A 6,862-nucleotide genomic window follows, 5' to 3' on the forward strand; every position below is an offset into this window, starting at 1 on the left:
GGAGCGGGGCCTTACTAGTCCAACGACGGGTCGTCGCAGTCGCCACCCAGGTCACCGCCGAGATCACGCAGCTGTGACGCCAGAGCTGGAGCGCCGCTTCCGTTGGGAAGCAGTTGGGAGATGAAATATGGGTGTGGCTCTCGTTTGATGGCACATAATGTAGGAAGCAAATTCAACATAGACGAAGGTCCTTTTTGCATAGAATCATGCATTTGTCTGTACACATCCTCCAGCAGAATATGTGCCATCCATCCTCAATCCAATGGCCCAGCTTCAGTTTTTCTATTCTTGTACCGGAGGGCCATTTTCTATACTAGTCGCTCCCAAATGTACCCATTCTTCCAAGTACTAACTCCCGACATAATACTTTGCCATGTGAAAGAAGATCCCTTCTTAAGCTTTGCATTCAATAAGTCTCCATTAGCAAAATATTTGGCTCTCAATACACTAGTAGAAAAAGGGTCAAATGTGAGACACATTAGTCCCGGTTTGTAACAGAACCGGCACTAATGTGTCCATTAGTGCCGGTTCCAACGGCTAGGTGGGAGGAGATCTTTAGTACCGGTTCGTGGCGAACCTTTAGTACCGGTTCGTGCCACGAACCGGTACTAATGAGAGTGGTGGCAGGATGTTGTCAGAGTGGGGCCCCTCCCGCACCTTTAGTACCGGTTCGTGCCTATAACCCTTCGTGCACCAGCACTCTGTTCTTCCCCCTTTCCCCTCTCCCTCTCCTCTGTTCTTCCCTTCTTCCTCTCGAGTTCATCACAAAATTTGCCCCAAATTTGTCAAGATTTGCAGGCCCCCATCCATTCAAATGATCACAAAGGTTAGCATCTTTGTCCTTTCATCTCTCATTGCTAGATTAGCTCTTGCATTGGTTTATATAGTGATTAATTGTGGGTTTTAGTAATTTGGGAGGAATTATATGTGGTAGTATTTGATTTATATGCAAATTGAGGTCAAAATAACACTTAGTTTGCATATGTAGGTGTGGTTTACTTAGTGCCTTCTAAATCTCCGTCGTAACCACCGTCGATCGCCCGCACCGTCCCGTCGCCGGCACCACCTTGTGGTGAGCCTCTTGTTCATGAAATTTTATATAAAAAATTGATGTTTGTGTGATTTGGATATATAGTTACTCGTATAATTATCTTACCCGTACGTTGTTTGTTATACATAGTTCCATGGTTTTGATATCCGTCCCCATTGGACCTCGTCCTTGTTATGATTCGGATGTGGTATATTCTCTTTTAAAACTATTTGTTGCATTTCGTGTTTATAACAAATTATGCCCATCAAGCTGACATAGATATTTGTACGTAGGAGGTAGTTGAACCGGAAATTCCAACCGACACTATTGTCGAGAGGTTAAATTTAGTTGAAAGAGAAAACGAGGATTTGAAAGAAAAATTGAAAAGAATTGAGGGGGAGAAGATGGAATTGGAGTTGCATGTTGCCGATGTCGTCGATGATCACAAGATTAAGATGGAGAAAATGCGCTTGAAGATTAGAAAGATTAGAAAATATGCCATTCATAGTGAGGCTTGGTATCATTATGCTGTTGGATCAATTGTTACCTTAGTTGCGATCTTGATCGCATTTGTTATTGCATTTAAATTCTTTAGCTAGAGAGTTATTTGTTTGTTGCATTTAAGCGTTGTATGAACTTTTTGTACGAACTTTATGTATTGTATTAATTTGGTGTTTTCGGTGCTGTGTACTGAAGATGAGCCGGCAATGGATGTACGATGACAGATGCTCTTCCGAGTTCATTAATGGCGTGCATACTTTTCTGCTTGCGGCTGAGGCAAACAAGCGGGCGGATGGTTTTATGACCTTGCCCATGTGCTGGCTGTAAGAATGGTCACAATTACTCTACGTCAAGAACCATTCACGTCCACCTGTTTGAGTCCGGTTTCATGCCTCAGTATAATGTTGGGACCCAGCACAGAGAAAGAGGGGTTATGATGGAAGACAATGAAGAAGAAGAGGACGACGACAGCTATCCTGGCCATGGGTTCCTTGAATACGATGATACAACAATGAGGGAAGAAGCTAAGCCGGTAATGCGGTAAGAAGCTGAGCCGGCAATGCGGGAAGAAGCTGAAGAAGAGGTATCAGATGAGCCCGTTGATGATCTAGGTCGGGCCATTGCCGATGCAAAGAGAAATTGCGCAAGTGATTTGGAGAAGAAGAAGTCGTAGCGCATGTTAGAGGATCACAAAAAATTGTTGTACCCGAATTGCGTAGGTGACAAGAAAAAGCTGGGCACCACACTGGAATTGCTGCAATGGAAGGCAGAGAATGGTGTATCTGACAAGGGATTTGGAAAGTTGCTGGTAATGATAAAGAATATGCTTCCAAAGGACAACGAATTTCCCGAGAGTACGTACGAAGCAAAGAAGGTTGTTTGCCCTCTAGGGTTAGAGGTGCAGAAGATACATGCATGCCCTAATGATTGCATGCTCTACCACGATGAGTACGAGGATTTGAACGCTTGTCCGGTATGCGATGCATTGCACTATAAGATCAGCCGCGATAACCCTGGTGATGTCGAGGGCGAGCGCCCCAGGAAGAAGATTCCTGCCAAGGTGATGTGGTATGCTCATATAATACCATGGTTGAAACGTTTGTTTCAAAACAAAGAGCATGCCAAGGCGATGCGATGTCACAGAGAAGACCGTAAGAAAGACGGAAAGTTGAGAGTACCTGCTGATGGGTCACAGTGGAGAAAAATCGAGAGAAAGTACGGGAAGGAGTTTGCAGATGACGCAAGGAACGTACGGTTTGGTCTAAGCGCAGATGGCATTAATCCTTTTGGGGAGCAGAGCAGCAACCATAGCACCTGGCCTGTGACTCTATGTTTGTATAACCTTCCTCCTTGTTTGTGCATGAAGTGGAAGTTCATTATGATGCTAGTGCTCATCCAAGGCCCTAAGAAACCCGGCAACGATATTGATGTGTACCTAAGGCCATTAGTTGAAGAACTCTTACAGCTGTGGAATGGAACAGGTGTACGTGTGTGGGATGAGCACATGGGGGAAGAATTTGATCTAACAGTGCTACTGTTCGTGACCATCAATGATTGGCCTGCTCTCAGTAACCTTTCAGGACAGACAAACAAGGGATACCGCGCATGCACGCATTGTTTGGACGATACCGACAGTATATATTTGGCTAATTGTAAGAAGAATATGTACCTGGGACATCACCGATTTCTTCCGAGCAGGCATGCCGTAAGAAAGAAAGGCAAGCATTTCAAAGGTGAGGCAGATCACCGGACGAAGCCTCGCCACCGTACTGGTGCTGATGTACATGATATGGTCAAGGATTTGAAGGTAGTCTTTGGAAAGGGTCCTGGCGGACAACCTGTTTCCGAATGACGCTGACGGATGCACACCCATGTGGAAGAAGAAATCTATATTTTGGGACCTGCCCTATTGGAAAGACCTAGAGGCCCACTCCGCAATCGACGTGATGCACGTGACGAAGAATCTTTGCGTGACCCTGCTTGGCTTCTTGGGCGTGTATGGGAACACAAAAGATACACCTGAGGCACGGGAGGACCAGCAACATATGCACGGAAAAGACGACATACATCAGGGTCATGCCAGCTACGCTCTTACCAAAGAAGAGAAGGAAATCTTTTTTGAATGCCTGCTCAGTATTAAGGTACCGGCTGGCTTCTCCTTGAATATAAAGGGAATATAAACATGGCAGAGAAAAAGTTCCAGAACCTAAAGTCTCATGACTGCCACGTGATTATGACACAACTGCTTCCGGTTGCATTGAGGGGGCTTCTATCAGAAAACGTTCGATTAGCCATTGTGAAGCTATGTGCATTCCCCAATGCAATCTCTCAGAAGGTAATTGATCCAGAAATCATACCAAGGTTAGAGAATGATTTGGTGCAATGTCTTGTCAGTTCCGAGTTGGTGTTCCCACCATCCTTCTTCAACATCATGACGCACGTCCTAGTTCACCTATGCGAAGAGATCAACGTTTTGGGTCCTGTATTTCTACACAATATGTTCCCCTTTGAGAGGTTCATGGGAGTCTTAAGGAAATGTGTTCATAACCGTGCTAGGACAGAAGGAAGCACCTCCAAGGGCCATGAAAATGAGGAGGTCATTGAGTTTTGTATTGACTTTATTCCTGACCTTAAGCCGATTGGTGTTCCTGAATCGCGGCATAAGGGTAGACTGGATGGAAAAGGCACGCTAGGAGGGGATCAAATAATATGTATGGACGGACATTCTCTAACTGAAGCACACTACACAGTTCTATAGAATTCCGCCTTGGTGGCTCCGTATATGGACGAACACAAGAATTTTCTACGCTTCAAACACCTGGAGCGGTCTGATGACTGGATTACATGTGAATAAATCAGGAGTTTCACCGGCTGGTTGCAGACACGTACCATGCATGACGCCTCTATTGAAGATGACATGTACTCGTTGTCCCAGTTACCATCTTCGAATATAATGAATTTCAAAGGGTACGAGATAAATGGTAATACATTTTACACGATCCCCAAGATAAGAAGAGCACCAACCAAAACAGTGGTGTCCGCTTTGATGCAACAAGCAAGACGGGAAAGGAAACACATTATGGTTACATAGAGGAGATATGAGAACTTGACTATGGACGTGGTTTGAAGGTCCCTTTGTTTCGGTGCAAATGGGTCAATATGACACGAGGCGGGGTAACGGAAGACCGGCAGTATGGAATGACAACAATGGATCTCAACAATCTTGCGTATGTAGATGAACCATTCGTCCTAGCTAATGATGTGGCACAGGTTTTCTATGTGAAGGATATGTCTACCAAGCCGAGAAAAAGAAAAGATAAGGAAGCGAATGCATCATACGATGAGCCAAACCGCCACATAGTTCTTTCTGGGAAGAGAAACATCGTGGGAGTGGATGACAAGACAGACATGTCATAATATTATGAAAAGTTTGATGAACTTGCTCCATTCATAGTGAATATTGACCCGAGCATCCAGTTAAATGATGAAGATTTTCCATGGCTACGGTGCAAAGGGATACACGTGAAGAAAAAGTTTCACACCCAAAGATCTGGGATGTGATCGACTTCACTATCATCACTTTCTTTTGTGTTTCACACCCAGGAGGGAATCTCCGTAATAGTTAGGGTAGTTATGTGTTTTGGCATTTGAAACGCGAAGAAATTTTATGTGCAAACAAATTCTTTCATGCATTTACTGCTTTTTTCCAGCTAAATGACCCTGAAATTGAAAAGCATTTCAAATGAACTAAGAAAAGGTTGAAAGTTGGCATGGTATCATAATTTCACCCACATAGCATGTGCAAAAAAGTAGAGAGGGTTACCGCAAAAACTGGATGCACTTCGTGTACAAAATGGACAATCTCTTCCGAAGTATCAGGGTTTCGGACGAAAACTCATCCGTTACAAAGGCATTTCATTTTTTAAATAACCTAAGCATTACCAAATTGAATATAATGATAAAACACACTAATATTAAACACAAGAAAAAAGAATCACTGAAAAATCTATTTTCAAAGTTAAGTTAATCACAAACTAGTGATTCACACAAAATTCAAATAATTCAAAATTTAAACTATTCAAATTTGAAAACTACCGGCACTAACAAAAAGTTTGTAATTTTTTGTACCTAAAGCAAAAATATTTACAAAGAAACTCAAAATACAGCAAAAACAACTGAAAATAAATAAAACAAAATAAATAAAGTAGAAAAGAAAAAAAGAAAAAACTAAATGAAAAAAGCCCACCTACTGGGCCACAACGCCCTGCATATGACTAGAAACCCAAATTCTAGTTGGGCTAGGATGCAGGCCCGCTAGCCCAGTAGGCCCAACAGGGCATCGCAGTAGAGGTAGGCACTACTAGGGAAAAGCCTAGCAGCAGCGCGGGTTTTGGGTCTATTAGCAGCGCGGGGGCCGGCACTACTAATAAGGCGCTACAGCTAACGTATAGCAGCAGCGCGGGTGCCACCCGCGCTACTACTACGTCCGTTAGTAGTAGCGTGGATAAAAACCCGCGCTACTACTAACCCACGGAATTTTTTTTCGAATTTTTTGCACGAATTTTCAAATTTCTGAATTATTTAAACCACTAATCTCTAATCACCCTCATCGCTGCTCAATTTAATCTATGATCACCCCTCATCATTCCAACTCATCTAACTTCCCGGACGGTCACCCATCCTCTCACTACTCCAGCCTGAGCACGCTTAACTTCCGGGTTCTATTCTCCCTCGATTCCAAGTCTGCACTTGTTGTTTTCCTGACAATAGTAAGATGTCAATCCTATTAACCCTCGGGAGTTTAGCTTGAGCATGAAGTCACACATTTCGCTGTTTGAGTTTAAAACTATTGTTCTAAAAAACAATAATTATTTAGTAACACTAATATTTCTTGAATAAGGAGTTTGACCACATTATGACCAGATTTGACCAAAATTCCAAAAAACTGAAATAATTATTTAGTAACACTAATATTCTTGAATAATTATTTAGTAACACTAATACATCTTGAATAAGTAGTTTGACCAGATTTGACCAAAATAAAAAAAACTGAAATTTGAGCATAACTTTTTTTTCCTTTTAGAATTTGAGGATTCTAAAAATTTGCAAACAGGCCGTAGGCGGTCTCCATCGTATGCGGATTTTTGTGCTGAACATTTTGATATATTATACGTTTTTTCTGACATTGTATGCAAAAGTTATAGCTGTTTTACATTTTCCCTACACTTTTTTGCAAAACATGTCCAAATTTAAGTTTTTAAAATTTCCTAACTAGTAGATGTAGTAACATAACTACATCTCGAAGGATTTTAATTTTTGAAGTTGTTATCA

This window comes from Triticum dicoccoides, chromosome 6A, assembly GCF_002162155.2.
Source record: "Triticum dicoccoides isolate Atlit2015 ecotype Zavitan chromosome 6A, WEW_v2.0, whole genome shotgun sequence".
Taxonomy (NCBI): Eukaryota; Viridiplantae; Streptophyta; class Magnoliopsida; order Poales; family Poaceae; genus Triticum; species Triticum dicoccoides.